The 23,364-nt window shown below is 37.8% G+C and overlaps 1 protein-coding gene across 1 annotated transcript in view; it reads left to right on the plus strand.

Moving 5' to 3' along the window:
- Window positions 1-18,512: 18,512 nt before the first annotated feature.
- The window catches only part of LOC150088977 (uncharacterized), a 62,513-nt gene continuing 57,661 nt past the window's right edge, over window positions 18,513-23,364 (plus strand). The window contains exon 1 of the mRNA XM_090369739.1: window positions 18,513-18,832. The gene's annotated coding sequence lies outside the window, so the exon portion shown is untranslated. The remainder of the gene's footprint in view (window positions 18,833-23,364) is intronic.

Consider the following 23,364-nt stretch of genomic DNA (forward strand, 5'->3'; position numbering starts at 1 on the left):
AACAGCTTGCCACATGACTCAAGTTTTCTGCTCTTGGGACTTTCAAAATAAATGGAAAGTACGTTGGAACTCAATATGCACATTTACATTATATTATGTTTCTTGATTTATTATTTATTTTTTCTAAAACCCGTTGCAACAAATTTAGATTACTAGAACAATGAATAGGCCTAGATGGGAATTGTCGTTTTGGTACTACCCAGTAGATGGGAATTTGCTTTCACTAACAATACACGACTCTCTGGTGATACTCGTGTTTGGAACTAACCCTAGTAGCTTTCCCTTACTATTATCTCACGTATACAATCATTCTCCACACTTAATTATCTGATAAATCCAGACGGCCCGGAGGTATGGCGCGTGCACTTCATCATTTCCAGCTAAACTGTGTAGGTTTTGAACCCAGTACCTATTTACTGGTAAAATCTAGATCACGAACATGGAATTTCCGCCTCTGCCCAAGGGCACCCGGCCGCTGTCACTAAGTGGGTCGTTCTTGTAGTATCTCCCCCCCCCCACCTCTTCACAGAGAGAGAGAGAGACGACGTGGTACTTGTGTCAATACGGCGTATCAGAATGTTGTCAAACAACCCCTTGCCCGTAACGGTTCGTTTGTGGGTGGCTTTCACTCCTACTCGGTCTACTGGCGTGGGCCACTGGTGTCTCCTACCTGTGCTCCCTATGTGGACACCAATGGCGACTAGTTAAGAGTAAATGGGAGAGTCAACGACCTCCAAAAATTAGCATTAAGGGGTAAAGTACACAGAGGCGGTCTTTGGAGTGTGAATCCGATCAAAGACAAATAAAGTAATGAAATATTAAGATACGCTTAAAATGCATTGTATTTCTCTACTGGAATTTCAGCATTTCTACTGAAACAGCAATTTTCATATTTTGAAATAGAATTTGATACACACGGACAGTATTTCTTCGTTACATGCAATCCTCTTTTACAAGTTATATATATATCAGATGAATTAACATTTGAATGGAAAATACTTCAGCAGTTCGAAGGAATGATTAATTTGAGAATTATGTGTCTTTGTAAATAAAGTATTATCGCAATGCACTCCCAACATATTTGAGTTCTATATCAGTTTACCCTAACATTATTTAACAGGTGGTTTATACATGTTTATATTTATATACATGATTTACACAGATTTATAGATGTTATACAGATTTATGCACGTCTCTAGTTACAATTGTAATTAAAAATATATATAAGTGGCTGCCAATATGTTTCAAGATGCGGATGAAACTTTAAAAACTTCAGCTATTATCAACACACTGCAGGATGGAAGCCTCCTCAACGATTCATGTTGGGGGAAATGGACCATAATCTGCCACGCTGGCCTGCGGATTGGCAAATCGACAGCATTGAGTAGGTATGGGCTTGAACCGCGGTTTACTCAAAGAGCGTGTGCTATTGCACTCCCGCTCCTGACCACTCGGCTAAGAAGGCCATTTTGATGGAGCTTTGATGAAGCTCCATCAAAGGCTTACTAAATATTTGGTCCATTTTTGCCACAGTTTTATACTAATAATTATTACATTAGTATACAAAACACTTCCTGTTTTAAAAAAAGTAACCTCGGCAATGTAAATGTACTAACAAAAGAAAAAAAAATTAAAATAAATAAATTTAAAATTTAAGTATCAAAGGACTTATTGCAGCTAATTTTTAAACTAACACTGAATCTGAAAATTAAGTGTACGTGGCCTTAGTGGCTTTTAGAAAAGTCCTATGAAGTTAAATTTTAAATTATTTCTTTTCAATTTTACATTTGTCTGTAGATAGTCTGTAAATTTTTGACAGATTCCTCCTAGAATCTGCCAAACTTCAGAGATTGGTTCCTTAAGTGATTTTAAGCAAAAAAAGTTCATGTTAATATAAGTTAGATTCGAACCATTATGGAGATATAGCAATTGTAAGTAAAAACTAACTTAAAACTTAAAAGCTACTCTTAAAATTCTTACTTTGGAAAATCAACCCAAAAACGAAATAAATCCAAAGCTAAAATACGCATAGACAAGTTAGGCAGTTTTCTATGGCGTGTAAATTGAGAGAGTCCATGACATCTCCCTACTCACTTGTGTTTCATTAATTTTATTATGTAATAGCTTTTAAATATTTTTACTTTAAATAAATTAAAAATTGTTTCAAATTAGTGTTTGGAGAATCATTATTTTATTGAGGACAAATGGGCCTGTTGTACTGGGATCCATGGTGAAAGAAGATTAAGTGTTAACCAGTAAAAACAATTTAATTGCAAATAGATACAGAATATCTTAGATTACAAATAAATACTGTAGCTTTCGAGACAAATCATGTCTCTTTTTTCAACAGAATTTGAACTTAACAAACCGTTAAGTTCAAATTCTGTTGAAAAAGGACTTTGCTGCATGTGTCCTGAGGTCGATTTTCTGTTTGCTGTACGAAAAACCCGAGTTTCCGGGAAAAAAACCATACTACTCTCGCCTGAGCCCGACTAACTCAGCCACTTTGTGAAAAAGATCCATAAAAAAAATCCTTCCATCATCGATGTGATTCGATCGCAGGTGTTTTCCACCTGGTGTGGAGAGGACGGCGATTCTATCAATCGTGCTACCCACGAGGGCTTCAGTAGTCACATCATCAAAACCTTCCCCTCCTACCGACGTAGCAACTTCTACTCGCACCGATTCCGTTTTCGGCCGGTTCAACCATATTTCCTGAATGAACTGACTCTGGCCATACATTTTTCTACACGCATTTAACGTTATGATTTTGCTTCTTTCAGCGATAAAGCTATGATTCTGATAAAATCCACACACAATTGAGAAATGTTTCCATGCCTCCATTACTTCAATAGATTCGGAATCAATTTTTTCCAATATCCATTGTAACGATTTTCTGATGTAATGAGTTTTAAAGGTGGATATAATGCCTTGATCTAATAGCTGAATGGAAGAAGTTGTATTAACCCAGTACAACTGAGGTAGGAATATAACTTCAACGTTTGGATGACTTAAATCTTTTGGATGGTCTAGTGTGCTATCCAATTAAAACTTTTAAATCTAGATTTTTCCGCAAGTTCAAAAGCACAGAAGTAACACGGGGATTTCCCAAGAAAATAAAATACAGGGATTTCTCAATATTTTTTTTTTTTTTTTTTGACTAGCGAGTCAACAACGGGATTCAAAAAGAGTGGCAATGTTGAAAATTACATCCAACGTAATAGCAGGGTCAAAGCTCAAAAATACCCTGTTATGCGAGATTTACCGAAATTTGCTGTCTGCGCGGGTAGTACAGTGGTATCGTCACTGTCCTCCCCACACCGGGTGGAAAAGGCCTGGGTTCGAATCCCGTCGATGACGCGAGGAACTTTAATGGGCTTTTTTCATTCTGTGGCTGAGTTAGTTGGTCTCAGACGTAGATAGCAGGGTTTTTCTCCCCAGTAACTGGGGTTTTTTCGTCCCGCAACACAGGCAAATCAACTATAGAACATACGCAATTTACAGACACAAATACGGGTTAATGTATTTAATTACGGGAAACCCTAAAAAAAATAATAATAATAATAATTACCGAAATTCGCTAACCATGTTATATAAGTGCCGTATTGTGCGAGGATTTCCGCAATTTATCAATCGTGTTATAGCGAAACTGTGTTGTAGAAGTACCGTGTTATACTAAGGTTTCCTGTATATAACATAGTGGATATACACAGTAACCTTGTACGTGAAAGAAAGGTTGGTCGTAAGTTAATCTGTAATAAGATCACGGCTTTCTCTAGCCATCTCAACCATTTCGGTCTTAAACTGAACCCCCAAAAATCCGTTATTATGGTTTTTTTCTCTGAAGAAGTGTCCCACATCCATACAACCCTCACTGCAGGGTGTAGTTATTCCAAGTGTAACTAAACACAAAGATCTCGGTGTAACATTCGACCCAAACCTTAAGTTCAACTGTCACATCGAATGTGTTCTACGCAAGATCAGCCGAATACGCTGGATTGCCCGTCAACATCTTCGTCATAACACAGACGCAAGAACCGTTCTGTATCCTACCTTTCTGTATGCCTCTGAAATATGGGCATCCGCAGTACCTTCTCTCATGAAGCCCATCTTCGCCAGTGAATACTGGATATTGAAGTGGGCAACCCACAAACATCGACTCTCCCCCAGCAGAGGACCACCAGCATGGCCGACCAATTCCAAATCCCGCGACTGCCTCAAATAATCAGCATGAGGAGAACTGTGACTACAGTCAAAATTCTGGTTGGCAAAATCAACTCCCCTGACTTCTGGGATATATGCCAGTGGCATGTTCCACTTCCTTCCTTACGAGCCACCCCTCTTCTTCAGCTACAACGGAACAGGCTGAAGATCAGTGACAGATTCCTACATGGACAAGTACTTCCTACAGTACAAGCCCTGCTAATGATCGGAGTTGACCTCCAGAAATTCGCTTCTGATCGCAATTACAGGCGCTCGTTGACCGAACTTGTTCCCCTTTTGTTTGGCCCCTGATGTCGACTCATACCGATACCTCCACCTGCTATCTGCTATGAGGCGCAGAACGGCACGTCGCAGGCAAATCGACGAACTGTTTCACAAGAAAATGCAATACCGAACATCAATTTGGCACTGTGAAATATTCTGACTTGTGTGAATATGCTTAAATATGTGCTTTGTACATATGAACGTGTACATACCTTGGTGTACTGTCTGCCTCACAACTATGTACATACTCATATCTATTGAATGGTTAATGCTACGTTTTTAATTGTTATGTTATCTTTTGTACTGTACAAATTTTTATACTGTACATATTTTTATATTACCCCATATCATTGTCAACCCCCTGGCCTCCTGGCTGTGGCGGGCACATTATTGTATCTGTATCTTTATTGTACAATGCAGATTTTCTTCTTAATTAGATGGTGAATGACAAAAGTATAAGGCGTTATTTGAGAAGGCTCCCATTCTCAAAATTGTATGACCTACTGTCATTAGGTTCCTCAGAGCTACAGGCTGGAGTCCATCAATGGTCAGTTTTATGAAAAATTAAGAAAAATGACAGTTCTATAGACATACAGTCTCTTAATATCAATGCCGATTCTGTTCACAAAATTTGCCACATTGGATGGGAACAACCATTGTATGCTTCTGAGCTGGTCGTAGTTGTTAGTTGAAACGATGCGGTCTCGACTCGGTTTCGTGTGCAGCCGAGTTGCGAGGAAGAAAAGTAATTTCTGAAAGGTTTGGTGCTTTTATTCTTGATATTAATCTTGATTACGATTAACTCCCAGGAGATACAGATAAAAGGGATATAAAGAATGCTTCTTTAAATTATAAAAGGTTTTCCGAGTGCCCCGTTTAGCCACCGAAGGATCCAGTATTCGATACTAAGGTCACTTTGAGTCGAGTAGATGATGCAGAAGACCAAACGGCAGACACGTAGAGCGCAATCGAAGAGACACATCTTTGGACGTACTGCCTTAAGAGGCTTGGATGATAAACACCGGTAAATTCTTCCTTTGCTTATTAGAGGACTGCAGGGATCTTTTTCTTGGTATTTACGAAGAAAGTTTTTATTATGAAAGCCCCAAACACGAAAAGTATTAAAACCATAGTACTTATTACTGTGTGTGGGATGAAAGTTGAGAAGACAGAAGATACTTGTTGACATTAGACTTGAATTTTTGTAGATTATAATTTTCAGGAAATACATGAGAAGGAAGGTTGTTCAGAAAACAGAAATTGGACTGATGTTGAAGAATAGCGAAAGTTGATTATAGTTCGAAGTTAGACAGTAAATTGACGCTGACTGGTCGCATCACGTGTTCGGACGCATTTGGAAGAGAGTGGGGAATTACAGTTACCAATTCAGAAGAACTGTGCCCATGGAAGTACTATATAAAAGACATGCAGTAGACGCAGAATTGAGATAGAGAGTGGATAATTAATAAATCGGACTGCCCTCTTTTTAATGGCGTCTAGAAGCCTGAGAGAAGTTTTCGGTGCACCACCCCGGTTTTGGTAGCTTCATTCCATGGTAGAGCACATTTGAGATTTGTACAGGGTCAGTAGTTGTTCAGAAGAAAAGTAAGCAAGAGCGAAAGAGAAAAACCAGTTTTTAGATCCAAATGAAGCAGTATTTGTGATGTGCTTATGTCAAGACAGATTAGAAGTCAAGTTTATCTCTGATAGAGATACGTGATATTGTCTAGAGATCTGAGTGTCGCGAAGATAAGCTTAGGAGAAGTAGACTCCTTTTTGCGAGATAGAAGACAGGATTGAGTTTTAGAAAGATTGACATATCTTAAGTTACCTTTGCCCCATTGGAAAAATAACCGGAAGTCAGCATTTAAGGAATTGATGGAGGATATTCGAGAAGATGAAGCTGTTTGTGCAAGGTAAAGTAGTTTTGCCGAAGAAAAACACCGGTAAGTTCTTTCTTTGCTTACCAGAAGACTGCACGGTCTTTTTCTTAATATTTACGAAGAAATTTTTAATTTTTATTATGAAAGCCCCAAACAGGAAAAGTATTAAAACCATTGTACTTAGTACTGTGTATGAGATGAAAGTTGAGAAGACAGAAGATGAAAGCACACAACATTCAAATTGGAAGTTGGAATGTCGTGTGCTTTCATCGGCAAAACTATGGGTAGGATTTCTGGTCAATGGAAGAATGCCATTAATACACATGAAGAAAAGAGTGGGAGAAAGAACTGAACATTGGGAAATGTCAGCATTAGTGGAGAAGTTAGAGCGTCATCTACCATCACTTACAGTGTATGATCAGAGAGAAAATTAGCTACCCGATTACAAAACACAGTAGGCAATACACAAGATGGAATTTTTATTTCGAAGACCTACTGTATATGCCAAACGTGATCAAAAGCCTTTGAACTGTACGGATCAACTGATTGAGTTTCACTAAACTTTTCCATTGAATTTGTCCATAGGTGAGTAACATAAGCCAATATACAGTATCAGCAGTGGATCGACATTGACGCAATTCATATTGGCTATAATTAATCAGATGGAAGTTTCGAGATAGATTAGGAGTTGGTAGTTGATGGATTTCTCTATTACTTTGGAAAGAGAAGAGGTAAGCGCAATTGCAATGGGAGGATAATTAGATAAGAGAGATTTTTTCCCCTTTTTAGGAACGGGTTGGATATGAGCAAATATGCAAGCAGAAGGAAAAACTGGAGCAAGCTCAGGAGCACAGGTTTTAAGAACAAGTGGAGAAATGCCACCAGGACCTGAAGCTTTCTTGGAATCAATATTTTTCAAAATTCCTCTAACCTTCTTTTGACGGAAGACCACAGGAGACAATTAGCGGAATGTACTGAAATGGTAGGAGGTGGTTTACCAAGATCGTCAATACATGAGTTAGAAAAAAGGTAGGATGCTAGTCTAATAAGGCGGCTTTATCCTTTGCTGAGGAGGAAAAACTGTATTATATTTGAACAGAAGTGTGAATATAGATTGACAAAAGTCGGCCGATAGCTTCAGCAAGAGACCAAAATATTTGACTTGTTTGGACAAGAAGCAAGTTTTCTACTCTTAGCCTTTGCTATTGTGTAGGCAGAAAATGCACCTGGAGATTTGGATGCGAGTCAATTGCGATAAGCAACATTCTTACCTTGAAAAGCCTTAACACATTTATTAGAAAACCAAAGTGTTTAGATAAAGAGATTTTAAGATAAAGTGTGGAATAATGGATTTCATCCCTATAAGAATAATTTCGGTGACACGATTATGAGCAAATATTGCTCATATCGTGTCAGGAGATTTAAAACAGAAATCTAAGCAAGGAGTAGAAAAATAGAAATCTCACAGATCATCCTATTTTGCATTCTTACCAAACAACACGAGTTTGAGATTTTCCAAGAGAGAAAGGTTCCACTGGAGAAGTGACCATCAACAAGTTGTGATCTGAAGTGCCTAGAGGACCACTCACCTTGACTGTGTACTTTAAAGGATTATTTGTGAGAAAATAATGAACAATTTGTGCGAGATCATTGGTTATTCCAGAAACCTCAGCATCTCGCCCAGTATCCATGTGGCTAGACAACCGAAACCAGCTGGAGTTGTGAACGTTAAAATCGCCAAGGAAATTTACCTCACCGTTAGGAAAGTTGGATTGGAGAAGTTCGAGTTTCAGAGAAAGGAAGTCGAAAAGATCCAAGTGATTGGCAAAGTTAGGAGAACAATAGAGATAACAGATGAATTTGACCGAATGGGACAGAGGCCAGGTTCCCAAACTGTTATACATTGTGCTCCCTTAAAATTTTCATAAATTTCATCAGGTGCCCCCAATTTTCAGAACTAGATAAATAGAACTAGCAAATAAATAGATTTTACATAAAATTTAGCAATGAACATATGCATTTTTATCAATTAATTTATACTTCAATACATGTGATATAAAAAAAAAAATTAAACAAATGAAATAAAAAAAACCGCTTTAAACTTGGATTACTGTGATGGTTTGTCCATAATTTGTTTTAAAGTTACTTCATGAAAACAACAAGCGAAGCGCCCCCCCCCCACCAAAAAAAAACCAAGTGTTCCCTCGGTGGGCGCTCGCCCCAACTTTGGGAACCTCTGAGGTAGAGAGATTTTAAGCCAGAGAAGATTGAAAAGAGATTCCAAATTACTGTCTTTGACATCAGCGCGGACATATGCACAAGTGTCACCTTGGAAGCGAAAGGAATCATACAGCGAATAATTGGGACAGCTGAGATGAGCAGTGGTTGGGACAATCGATAATCTGGACTCTGTCAGAAAAAGTAAGTGGTGCTTTTTAGATGAAAATAAGCATCATTGAGAATGGACCCGAGACCACTTATATTTGTAAAATGAATAAGGAAGTGTTAGGATGGTTTAGATCTTTTTGCAGATAATTTTTTCTACTGATTTGTCTATTCATAAATAAATAAATTTTCTGTTTATACTCCGGGACGACCAAACGGTCAGAGGAGTTTACAAGATACACAGGATACAAGAAACAGCACCGTATTCAGCAGTTACAGGCATGAACCCCGATCACTCAAGGCACATGTACTTATGCACCCGCGCACGTGACCATTAGGCTACGGCGGCTTTTATGATGTATATCTATGGCGTACATAAAGCGAGAACATACTCAACTTCTTTGCGTAACGTGGCCACGACAATGCCTCTCATATACACTACTCTGACTTCCTCAAGTCACTGTTTGGAAGAGTAGAGGCAGAGAGAGGCGTCAGAAGGGGAACTGTTCATCTCATGTGACTTCTAATCGGTGTGATGGGTAATTCGGTTGAGAGGAAACCCATCTAGTGGGACAGTGATGTTATTTTTCTTCTTTTTTGTTAGAAAATTTGATCTGGGCAGAATTGCCAGGATTTAACTCTAAGCCAGTAGCTTTTGGGTAAGTTACAAAGTATAAATCTGCTGTGTGGCAACCTGAGAGATGTATACAGCGTCTTGAGTCTCCTGTAAGAGACGAACATCTTGAGATCGTCTTCATAGGAAATAAATTTCTTATGCAGCGACATGAAGGCTGCCGCAAAAAGGGATGCTGGGCTACGCCTCTGTTTATTTGTCCTCCAGCCAGTAGCTCTCTAAAAAGTACAGGGCCTGTAAGTCTGAAATGTTTTTCGAGGATTATAAGTAGAAAATTGATGGAAATTCTGTCATATGCTGCTTTTATATCCATCAAAAGTATATCTGTTTTTCCTCTACTTTTTAGGTAACGTTGGATCCTACTGAAGGTCCAGATGATGTTTGTGGTTGCTGATATATTTTTTATAGCAGAGAGTAGATAGACTGGCCTGTGAGAGAAGCAGTGCTTAGTTATGTGTGCGAAGATGGTTCTCTCAAAGATTTTTAGCTTGTTGTATCCTGTAAAGATTGGCCAACATTCTTTATTTAATTTATATCTGTTGTTCTTTGGTATGGGCTTTGGGATATACTGTTTTCAGATTAAAGGAATAGTTGCATAAGTGAGAATTGTGCTGAAGGTGGAGCAGGAGGGAATCTGTTATGAATGAATTACAGATTTTTAACATGAATAAAGGAAATCTGTCGAGTGCGATAGTAAACATCCTTCCCCAATTTGAATTTATGTACCCTCATGTTTGTAGTCTCAGCAAGAGGAAGAATGCCATCAACATTCAGCTTCCTCAATCCATTCAAGGCCTTAAACACCTCAATCAGATCACTCCGCAATTGCCTAGTCTCAAGAAGCTGCAATTTTCTGAACTGAAACCTTTCTTGGTAAGAGCACTCTTTTGTTTTCTTCACCAATCTGGTTGCCCTTCTTTGCACCCGTTTCAGCAGATCTGCATCCTTTCCTAAAGTGAGGCCTCCAGACCAGTATACAGTAGTCAAGATGCGCTTAATCATGGCCTTATACAAAGGGATAATCACCTCCTAGTCCCTGCTAGCAAACATTTCTGTATGTAATTGATAAAAGAAACCCCATTATCTGTCCTGGCAAACTTTCTGCACTGCTCAGAGAAAATTCAAATAGTTAGGTGTGTATTAAGCGTCAAAGCAACTAAGGCTATGAAACGTCAGTATATTGTATCTGTAATTGTATGTTAGTCGGTTTGCTGTTTTCTGGATGAAATGCCAGAGTTTCCGAAAAAAAAAAAAAAACCCATGTACCCTCACATCAGACCGTCTAACTCAGCTGTGTTGTAAAAAAAAAAGTCTTTAAAATTTCTCGCCTCATTATGTCATGTCGGAATTCAAATCCAGGCCTATTCCACCTGGTGTGAAAAGACGATGATGATGATAACCACATGCTACTCGCGAGGGCTTTACGTTCAAATACAAAATAATATAATTTTCCACAGACGTCGGTGTGTATCAATACAAACTTGTCGATTAGGGACAATTTGGGAAATCGCCATCAGTATTGGTCAAAAGCAGCTATCGCATTATAAACACCACCAATGCTTGCATCTCTAATACTTGCAAAAACTATGCAAGATTATTAGACCATGACGTGTGCACACTAAAACAGCTCTTCAGTTACTAGCGACAGAATCTCTTCAAACCTCCAGAATTTTTCCTATGTTATTACAAATTTTTTTGATTAAAATCATTAAGGAATCAATTCCCGAAGTTTGATAGAGTCCTTCTGAGGCTTCCCCTATACTGTATTAAGCACGGACGTAGATGACCACACTGAGAAAGAGCTGATGTCGCTCATTTCGAAACATTCGTAGTTAATCTTTAATATGGAACAGCTGTTAAATATTCCAACATATAACTTGTGTGACTCATTGCCAGGGTTTGTGTTTTTCCTTACGCTATGCCAACAGCCTTCGCAGAGTTCATAAACCTCATCGCCCTCTACTTTCAAAACAATGTTTTGTCTCTCTATCCTCTACAAATATACAGTACTGTATTCCCACCAAGAAAAACATCGTCCGTGTTGTTAATAACCTACAAGTACTTGTCCAAATTTGAAGTCTCTCAGAAGTAATTAGGGTGCGTCTACCGCATTTCATTTGCGGTGCGGTCTTAGTGAACCTTCACTTAAAGCAATTAATTAGTTTGCACATATTCAAAAATGATTGATTTAATTATAGTTTCTCACAGCACGCATGACATTCTAATAGTCCGTTACTGTCATGAACGCAAAATGAAGAGAAAAAGCTACACAGTCGATAAGAGTTACTTTTTGTGAGTTTTTCCTTCCTTACTTTTTTAAAATTTTTTGCCGTTTTTTTTAAAGATCATTCAGTGTTGCATTTAATTATCACCTTGCTTCAGGCATTGGGCTTAACTATTCTGAATTTAAGTGCTTCAAGGAGAATATCTAAGGAAACAATGAGAAAATAAATTATATGGCTTAAAATATGTTTTACTGTTTTATGAACGTAAACGTTTAAAAGGATGTTGGAGAAAGATCTCCAATATAATGTAAAATTTAGACCATATAAAATGAGGATTTTCCAATCATTTTTATATACATTGTTAGAATATGATAATCGCTGACTGACTCACATGGAACTTAAATCAACCTTTAATTTTAAAAGAAGATTTTTCCGTTAATTTTAACGAACGACAAAAATTGGTTTCAGGGTGTTTAAAGTGCTCATTGAAGAATGACGTTCATATGACCTTGTCATGTCTTACTCTTAATTCAAGCGGATATTAATATTTTTGACATTCACTCCAAGCTCAGGAGGTTAACTGCGTTATTTCAGCTTTTTTAATGTCATTTTTTTTTAATTTTTTGGTTTTTAAGCGGTCAGTTTTTAGAAGGTCATACATATATTTAATATTCTATAGCGTATCTGTTTCATCATTCTCTCCCTCTCTCTCTCTCTCTCTCTCTCGCTCTAAGAAGTGAAAGGGAAGAATAATTTCATAAACTTATTAATATTGAAGCTGTTTTTCAGGATACTTGAGTTTTTGATTAAAAACGAATCTCGTTTTGACAATGTAACCTTATAGTGCTAGAAAACTTGTGTTATTCTCATGAATAAACTTATTTCCGGTACAAAAACTACTTTTAGAATAAAAAGCAATAAAACCAGACTTAACTATGGTTATCCGGTTTCTCTCTATGAATTAAATTTATTGCTGTTCGCTATCATTAAAGGTTACGATTTTATTTGACATCGTTCTTTGAATGCGATCTAGTCGGTTCTTGATATCTATTTCCTTTATTTTTTTCTCTTCCTCAACTGTAAAGTCCTGCAATTGATAAAAGAATCAACCAGCTAAAATCTTGTATTTTATTTATTTATTTATTTCTTATATCCGGTAGAGCACTAATTATTTAGCAATAAATACAAAGAATGCTATTTTTAAGGCGATTTATGGGCTGGCTGGAAGGAAATACATTGATTATTTTATATAAAAGTACAAGAAAATAAACATTTTGTATCGAACAGCTAGCGACCCTCGTGTTCAGAATCAGAAATTAATTGTTTACGCTTTTAGTTAGATTTCTGTAATGGATGTAGACGATGGAGTATGGAGAAAATTTTGATTTTCCACTTGGGAATTAGACTCACGTTTTTCATGAATACTGTATATCTGTTTGCGTGTTTGTAAAGCTTTTCATAAATGGTAAGTAATAAATTAATTGGTTTGTAAATTGCCAATTATATCAGCAATTAAATGCAGGTTTTCGGTACAATTAGGGTAAACCTATGTAGTCAAAAATAAATTAGGTATTTATTAATCTTTGAGGTACTAATCAAGCTACTAAATAAGTTATTCATGAGGCCTATTATCTGCCTACTCTTCCCCTGCATGGGTGTGTCAGTCTGGAATATTATCATCGCAAATTTGAGGTCTCTAGTGTATTAGAATCAGAGAAGTACTGTGAACTATGTGCACAAAGGTCACTGACACTAATAGTATGTGCAAAAAAGTCGACTTCAGTTTTGTTTTTGCTTGGATAGACTCAGGAGAAGAATGCATATATTATTTCAGAAACTGATTTAAGTCGTTTAAGGAAGTACAGGACGTTGCCTGTCCTGGAGGATAATGCTAAGAACGTCAGAGTGAAATAAAGCTAAGTGCTCTTTAGACACTATTTTATAAAGTGTTTCTAAATTTGCTCCTGCATTCGTGTTGTTTTGCAACGAAAATTATTTTACTTCAGTAAAATTTTACAACGATTCAGAACCGACCTGTAAAATGTTGGTTTGTTTAGTGCCAAGGTAACTGAGGCCACTAGGGAGGTTTTCTCATTAGACTGAAAGAGATTATTAATTTTTTCGATGTTCTCTTTGTGTCAGCTAGATATCGACTACATCAAATGTGTCATATCTGACACATTTGATATAGAAATGGCCGCTAAGCATTTGTCAAAGTAATTACTTAAAGTTTCATTAAGGTGCATTGTGATAATATCAGGTAGCTCATATGCTTTTTTCTAAGGATTGTCATTTGTTTCCGTTAATGTTTTTTTTTTGTCTTTCCTTCTTCCTTCTTCTTTCTTTTTCTTCAAATAGATCTTATGATAAAATGCAAAACTTTCTGAGTAATTCAACAGCAGAATGTGCGATTGGTACTAGGACCTTTAACTGTACTGTTAGCGTTTCAGTTTGGTATTGTTTGTTATCATTCAAATCCAACTTCCTCACAGAAAAGGCGTGAGTGGGTGAAACCTAGGTCACCCACCCACGTACTCTCCGGGTCAAATCGGTTAACAGTGTTAATCGGGCAAGCATCAGCGTCACGCAGAAAAACTATTGTATAATTTTCAACAGCCTAATTAATTACTACACGGAGATCCGTCAGAAGAAATACTGTATATCGTCGACATTTTATAATATGCTATATTTGGGAAGAACTGTTTATGTGCATTAAGCACCAAAGTAGTGAAGGCTATGAGGCGTTAGTATATTGTATCTGTAATTTCTTGTATTCTAAGGTAAGTTTGTTTGCTGGAAAAACATCCAGTTTACCAGTGAAAAAAAAGCGACCCTCGTGGGTAACACAGTTGGTAGACTCCCCATCCTTCCCACACCAGTGGAAACGACATGAGTTCGAGTCCCGTCGATGATGCTAGAAATTTTTATGGGCCTTTTTCACACCATCGTGTCGGTCTCAGGTGAGGATAATATGGTTTTTACTCCTGGAAACTCGGGTTTTTCGTGCAGCAAACAGAAAATCGGCACAGAACACAAGCAATAAACACGAAACAATATGGCCTTAGTCGCTGATGCTCCTAAAACCCTATTACAACAACAAGAACAAAAAATGCGACCCTCTCCTGAGATTAAAAACTGATTTTAGCGACTAACTCAGCTATGTTGTGAAAAAATTTCCACAAGCATTCCTCGCATCGTTGATGGCATTCAAACTTTGGCCTTTTTCAATCAGATGTGGGAGGTGATTGTAACCACTGTGCTACTGCGAAGACTGATCAATGTGTTTTATATTCCTCCTTTTTTTTTTTGAGTGAATTTCCATTTTAAATCTCCCGATCCTAATATCTGCTAAGATCTTGTGGTGGAAATTATTTTTATAAGGGCGAAACCCTTAATTCCACATTCACCCCGCCCTAAACTGATGTTCTTTATTTAAACCATGGTTTTCCAATAAATGTGTGCTAAGGCTGTTCAGGATAAGAACATAGCGTGTTGAAACGGCCTTATATTTATCTTCAGCTTATAATAAACTTTGAAACAGTTGTAAGCAGGTTATTCATACATCCAAATTCGATTTTGAAAAACTGAGAGTAAAAAAACATGGTATTCGAACTATTTGGTCTTTTGCCAAAAGTATTTGTTTTCCACAACTTCTGCTATTTCGTCCTTCACATCTGTTACAGCTTGATGGTTCTATTGGATCCTCAGCTAAAGATAAAGCTGACTATATTAGCATATTAGTTTTATAATTCTTGCATTGATGATCTTGGTAAATCATCTCCTGCCACTCCAAACGCAGCCCATTCAATACTTCCTTTAGTTTGCCGACAGGAAGACTTGACTAACCATGAATAACCTTGATACTAAGAAGTGTCAGATATTCTGGAATTTCCCCACTTAGCTTTAAAATTTGCCCACAGTTATTTCCTGCTTGTTTGTCGTCTTTTTATTCCTTACTTTTCTTTTGTTTTTCTTATATTTCGGCAGTATTTTTCCTTTTGTATCTAAATTTGACGATTTCAAGCCAATTCCCCCCCCAAAAAAAAGGCGACATACTATATGCCTCCCTTCTAATAATTGTTACATTCTGTTTACCTCAACAGTTTTCATGGTAATAAATCCATTAAGTGCCAACTTTTGCACTATCTAGGAACCCTCCATCTAAGTGCTGTTTTGGATTCTTTCAGTTCAGATCAACTAATGATATCTTTGCTTATGTTACTCATCTGTGAACAAATTCCGTGGAAGAATTTGAATAACCACAAGCACTTTTGAAATTTCTACGACTTTCGATCGTGTTTGCCATGAGGGTCTTCTACAACTGGATATCCAGTTTTAACTGTAACCTCTTACTGCGTGCTTTTCTGTTTTTTTTTTTTTTCTAACTTATGATCTAATGCTGGTTTCTTCAACGTTCTGTTCTGTAGTTGGTCGATGGTAGCACATTACATTCAACCTTCCAGGTTGAGAAACCTTATTCTGTCCAAACCAGTCTTAACAATGCCTCAAGCAGTCAACATCCACTTACTGTTTAGCTTCAAGCTCGCCGAAATGACTCTCTCTCTCTTCTTTATTTATCCCTTCTACTTCTTTTCTTCGAAATCCTTCCTTCGTTTATTTTTCCTGAGAATTGCAATCCACAGGAATTCTCTAACGTCAAGTATCTTCTGTCTTTTCAGCCTACTACCCATATACGATATTTGATCTTTTAAGATCTGTGATGCAACTTAAGATTGTTATTTTTTGTAACCAGTAATAAGATTAATTTTTTAATATTTATATTATTCAACCTTGGGAAGACAGCTAGTTTCGTCCGACGGAAGCTAGTTTTCATCCAGTTGTGAAAAATTCTGTATTTTTAAAATTTGACGTGAAGCTATCATTAATCTATATTATTCATGGGACTGTAATTTATTTCGACAGAACCGGGAACTTTATCATGCAAAATTATTTTAGAAACGTCTACTCGATAGCTGGCAGTCTGTTTTTCTGCAGTTCTCAAACAAGAGAACAATTCACATATTTAAAATCCACACATATTTGCGAAACACTAACGAGATAAAGCATTCATTCATTTTTGTTTATCACTATGGCCCTTTGTGACTGTGAATGCGAGGTGGCACAAGACATACTACTCTAGCAGAGCGCGTGCGTTCACTTTGTGCATGCCAGATGCTATCTACGTTGTGTGTGAAGGAGAGAGACGTCGTGTTCACCTTATCACGCCTATTACCTAGCCGTGCATTAAGATTCCCATCACGCCAGGCATTGCACACGATAAAACACCGAATTTGTTAGGTGGAAAAATTCTACTAAGCAGGAAACGTAACGAGAACTCCTAATTTCAACTTGGGCAAATAGAAACATCAGTGTTTGATCCAAATATCGGACCCATGACGAATACTCAATTTTTTAAACGATGTCACAGCTCCCGCATCTTGTCTCCAATGCGATGTGCCATTCATGGTGTGTTCCACTTGCAGTATACATCCTCCGAACACCTGTTGTTAGACGGGGTCACCACTTTCCTACTACTGCCATTTATTAGTTATCGAATGCTAAATGCAGACTTCCGGTCCACTGACTGAAGCCGAAAGGGAAGCAGGGCTGGGGGGGGGGGGCAGATGGAGATCGTAACCTGGCACACTTCATTGGAGTAGGATGTGCGTAGGAACGGAATTGACAAGCGGATTCGTCCTTGTCACAGAAAAAGAACATATCTTTTGCTATCCGGAGTACGAGTGGGTTTCGCAGACAGATCGCCTAACATCACAGGTCCGCTTTTTAATAGATCTCTATTGAAAAATAGGATATAACCTGGTCGCTTGTCTCGCAAGATACTGTCACAACCTAATCAATCACCGTATACTTGTTTGCTTCTCTTCGTGCTTCTTATAAAGGTAAGGGTGGGTTAGAAACCCACGTGATTTGATGATATCACTGCTGTCCTTTTTTTTTTTTTTTTTTTTTTGTAAGTTTGCCCTTGTTGCTGAAACGTATATAACATGAAGGAAATTAAAAATATATCTATTTAAAAACTGAACAGTGGTTACCGGAAATAGCAGAAATTTTGTCGTCTGCCTTTAACAAATTGCGTTTGCAATTCTTTTAAAGTCAGTATGACCTATTTTCATGTTTATTTAAAGTTTTTTAAAAAATATATATCGTATATAGAGGGAATATATATCTAGCAAAAATAATAAATAAAGAAATAAAACTATTCGGATTTAAGGTAACTTTTGCCCAAAGCAACAAAGACGCTTCCAGTTAAAAAAAAAAAAAAAAAAAAACTTGATTGTAATGGTATTTTCGCTTTTCTCGTCAGATGGCGCTCAGAGAATATATATACTGTACAATCGTTGACTGTGGAATGAGTAATAACTTATTAATTTAGTTACAAAATTAACACAGATTAACAATAGAAATGTAAGCAAACAGCAATGTAATTCAAATCATTTAAATCATCGCCAGAGAAGCTGTTGAGTATGCTAATTTAGATGATTATACACTGAAATGCAAATATATTTAAACAATTATCGTAGACTATTTTTGTAGTCCTTACTCCATCCACTCGTTATGCAGCCCTCAGAGATATATTGCGTTGAAGAAGGGACATAAGTAAGAATACCATCAGAGACTCCTTGAATTTCGGACAGTGTAAGAATCCCGGAAATTTTTCAGCATGGGACAGAGCAATCATGGTACTAACATACTTTCCATTTCTGTGGATCGGGCCGTAGTTGGAAGGGGTGGAGGAGACGCACCTGTTCCTCGCCTCTTTCAACAGCTCTCTCATGGCTGGCCAAAGGAAACCGGTTTGGTGGTAGACACAGACGTCACGAGCTTCGGGGCATGCCAGTTACGACTCCTCTCGCTCGCGTTTGGACGACCAGCACGAAGTTCCGTGTAAAAGTCGATAGGGAAGTGGTTTTGTGGGGAGAAGAGACGCCAAACTCCGTGTTCTGCTTGGATACGTTTTTCTCTGTAGCCGTTTGTGAGCAAAAGAACGCTTCTGGGTGATGCTTAACAGGCACGTGCTTCCACAGGGATGACAAGTGCATGCCTACGCCTCGCTGGACTTCCAGGCAGTTATGAAGAAAGTACCGAATCCGTGAAAACTGTGATCTGAATCACGTGAACGAGGCCTGTCGGACTATTTCCAGCTCCCCTTCGCTGTCCAGGACATCTGTAGTGTGTATTACCTCTGAACCGGACAGGTAGGTTGACGTGTTGCACCTGTAGTGCAATTTGGTGACGGTCCATTTACGGTAGCCGTGACTTACTTTAATATTTGTGATTGGAACTGGGTGTCTTGAAAGTATTAACTTTTCACATCTCATGTTTTATATTTAAACTGTTTCTTAACTTGGTATATCACGTTCAGTTAGGCTTATATTGACGTTGTTTTTTTTTAGAAGACTGAGTCCTATTTGGCTCATAGAACGTTGGCACTGATGTTTTTAAACGATGATGGAACAGAATGATAGAGGAAGTAAAAAAAAACAGCAAGTGTATTCTATTTTTGAATGCATGGATTAATTATTCATGGGATTTCTTAAGAATTGAAATCTTTTGTTGCCAGATGGTAAAGCTGATGATGAATTATACTCTCCGGAATAACCAGATCGTCTTGTTCCATTATTCAAATAGCAGTTATTTAATTAATAGGAAATTTAATTTTGAATTATGAAGTTTTTAATAAAACTTAACTGATATTTGGATTCTAGCTGATTTCACGATTACGAAAACCGTTTTGAAACCGTGCTGTGGGCATGTTCAAAGTTATCATGGATTTATCGGATACCAATATTGAAGATAAAGAGTGAAATTCAATGCACATTTCTTCCCAGTTTTTTTTTTTTTAATTTATTTTGCTTACTAATTTTGTTATCTTAATAATTATAGTAACTCCAATCTCGATTATCCGGCATCGGATAAACTGAACGATAATGTGGAATGTGCAAAACCAGATATGCAGTTATGTTTTCAGACTACTGTTCAGTGTACTATATCTTCTTTCTTTTGGGAGATTTTTTTGATCTGACCAAGATAACGATGAGTCATGGACACTCAGTCACCAATGTTATGGTTTCAGGGTTTAGGCTGCCGCGCTAATGATATTATTCCTCACGTGTTGGTCTGATTTCATTCATAAAGACTAAATCTAGGTCTTTACCTTCAGGCATATTTTATGAAGTAATGACATTTTTTTTTTCAATTTTCACATTTGTAATCTAATACTCCATTTACACTTGAATTTTTTGACCTGGTTATTAGTTTTTTATGACTTGCGTAACACCTCACATTGCTGTTCTAAATTCTCTGAATCACGTTTTTTTTTTCTCCTTCTGAGTTTTTATAACTATTTCAATATCTTTTCTCTAATGAATTCAGTAGCGATTGGCCTTAAGCTTGGGAAACAAAGAAAAAACAAAGTCTCAGGGAGCTAAGTCCGATGAGTAAGGCGTATGGGGACACGGTGGCGGAATGCTTTGCATGAATTCTTGAATGGAAAGCGCTAAGTTTGCTGGGGGCATTGTCATGATGCAAGCACTGATTCCTTGAAGCTCACTTTTCCGACCGTCTTCTCCGAACAGGATTTGCTCAATTGCTGCAGAACTAATTTGTAGTATTCTTCATTCGATCATGGGGACAAGTTCGCAATGAGTCGGAAAATTCGATAACCATGATCTTCATATTTAATTAAAAATTTCTCTGTTTTTTGGGCCTTGGAGAAGACTTAAGTTTTCCACTGAGAGGACTGGGACTCTGTGTACAGGTCATAGATTTGTCCACGGTGACAAATCCACGATTTGTCACCAGTAATGATGGAAGAAATAAAGTGTGGGTCTCCACCAATGTGTTGAACTGTGCTTTCTGCAATCGTTAGTGAGGATGTCAAACACAAACTTGGCTGAAACTCGTCGCATTTCCAGATCTTGTGTTAAAATTGATTGACATCTTCATAAGATAGCAATTTTACTAACAACTTCGTGGTTTAAACGTCGATCACTCCTGATGAGATCACGAACACAAGCGATTGAATCATCAAGCGATTGAAACTTTGCGAATCACCGAAAAGTTTTCGGACGACACGCAGCATCTTCTCTAAAAGCTATTTTAATATTTTGTTTCTATTGCGATTTTCCCTAATTTAAAAACAAAATTATATGCAAATTAGCGAGCGAAATAAAATCACTCATTTTGAAAAGCAACGAAACAACAATCTAATCGACGTCCTCTAAGTTCCTGCATATTCCTGTACAACTTGGTTAGCTGGATTTGCTAGATAATTACAAGATGGATCTGAACGCTTGAAATCTTAACAATTATAATATATTAAGTTTATTTTTCTTTGTACTCTAATGCATATTTTTGTGAACATCATTTTCCATCATTATATTAACATTGTTTCCCACGTTTTGCTGTCAGAAGGGTGCTTTATAAATGACCATAAATTGCCGCTCATAATGAGTCCCCGTTCTCAGAAGAACACCAACGCGTAGACACCTGTTGTCTGTGTATTTAGCATGACACAGTTTCAGCAGTTTTCAATCAGTGCACCAATGCGGTTAGCCATTTTTACGTATGGATGGCGTTGGAGGGAGCCACATTATGTCTACCTACCGCTGATAATTTCCTGCACAGTGTTGTTTTGAAAGAATGGCTGATTTATCACCTTTTCTATTGTTTACTAAAGCAAAAAGATATATTAACACCATGATTTATGTGTACTGATAGGCACAAACAGAAAAGCGCTTAAATAAATGTAGAATCCAGGATAGTAGGAGGGAAGATGATAATAATAATAAAAAAAAAGTTACTCGGAGACAGTCACCCAATGGAGATTGTCAATGGGCCTCTGCCCTCGTGGGTAGCACAGTTGGTAGAATTGCTGTCCTCCCAACACCCGGTGGAAAAGACCTGTTCAAGTCCATGGATGACATGAAGAATTTTTACGGGCCTTTTTCACAATGTGGCTGAGTTAGTGGGTCTCAGACGAGGGTAGCATGGTTTTTTTCTCCCGGAGACGGGAGGTTTTCGTCCAGCAAACAGAAAATCAACCCCAGAACACACGCAATTTACAGACAGTATACACGGAGCAATATGGCCTTAGTCCCTGATGCTCCTAAAATCCTACAAAACAACACTAATGGGCTTCTCGAATGTAAAAGTACAATCCCAGGACTACAGCCAGCCTTATACATATGATCCCCCAAATGTTAGCTATGTGCAATGTATAGAATTAATAGGTCTGAGTTCGAATTTCTGAAGCCCTCTTTATTGGAGTTTGTGCTTAACTCGATCCCAGGCGTATGGTTAACCTTCCACAGATAATTGCTTCAGATCTTAGTCCTTAATTTAAGGACTAAGATCTGAAGCAATTATCTGTGAAACATTAAGAAAAGTATAAACAAATTTTTATGTAAGTTAGAAGGTTGCAAGAAAAGTATCTTCAGTGTCGATATCTTAGAAATATCATAGAGAGTGAAAACAAAGAAAGATACATTACAAAACATATTTTTAGTAATCTAGTTCTCTATTGAATTAACGGTGAATTATATACTTGCAATAATATTAATATAGGGTGTCCCTTTTGAACGTCCCTAATTTTAAATGTTTCGCAGAAGAAAACCCAGGATACTAGGAAATGTTTATAACTTTTATTGGGAAAGAAAACTCAAACAGTTTATAATGAAAAAAAAAAAAAAAAAAAAAAAAGTCTTTTACATGAGTCCCTTTCACTCAACGAAGAATGTCCAAACGACACTCGATTTCAGACCAGGGTTCTCTCCAACGTATCTGGTGGTGGCAATTGCTTGCAGGATGCGTGTACATACGGTGGCGATGTTAGACACCTTTGTGAAATAAACCATGTCTTTCACATAGCCTCAGAAGAAGAAATCTAAGGGAATTATGTTATCTGAACGAAGGGGGCCATGATATCGGTCCACCACGCCCAAACCAGCGGTCCGAGAACGCGTCGTTCAGAGTAGTGAGCATCTGCAAGATCCATTGAAGTGGTACTCCATCTTGCTGAAAGATTATGTTGGGCTGTAGGTGTGCAATCTGAGGAAATGTGCATTGTTCAGGCATGTCTAGGTATGTAATTCCTGTAACGGTATCCTCTAAGAAGAAGAATGGTCCGATAATCATGTCCTTCATAAGACCACACCAAGACCACACCACACATTCACTTTTGGGCTGTCTCGAATGTGTTCCTGAATACAGTGCGGGTTTTCAGAACCCCATATTCGAACATTTTGCCTCGTTGAAAAATATACCATGACTCAAGAAACCGTGGTTTTGGTCTGTGCGATCAAGAATATCAATAGCGAAGTTTTATCGCTGTGGTTTGTCACTCGGCTCGATTTCTTTAACCATTTGCAATTTATAGGTGTACAATGCAGCCTCTTATGTACGACCCTATGCAGAGTTGCACGGGCATGCAAAGGCAGCACCTACCTCTTCAACGAGAGATGTTTTGATGACCTCCTCTACGTTGCTTCTGCAAGCTACCGGTGTTCAAAAATGTCCTCTACTATCTCCGTATAGACTTTGGGTCAGGTGCATCTTTGTTGAACACTCGTCTAAATTGCCTTTGAACGTGACAACAGATTTCTGCAGACCACACCACTGCCTGCACTTTCCCTTGCACTGGTGCCATTTTTATGCAAATGACAGCAGCGCCTCAAATGAATATTAACCAACTTTTAAAATCAGGGACGTGCAAAAGGAACACCCAGTT

Source organism: Mastigoproctus giganteus, chromosome 3 (genome assembly GCF_048544385.1).
Source record: "Mastigoproctus giganteus isolate SK-2022 chromosome 3, ASM4854438v1, whole genome shotgun sequence".
NCBI classification, from domain to species: Eukaryota; Metazoa; Arthropoda; class Arachnida; order Uropygi; family Thelyphonidae; genus Mastigoproctus; species Mastigoproctus giganteus.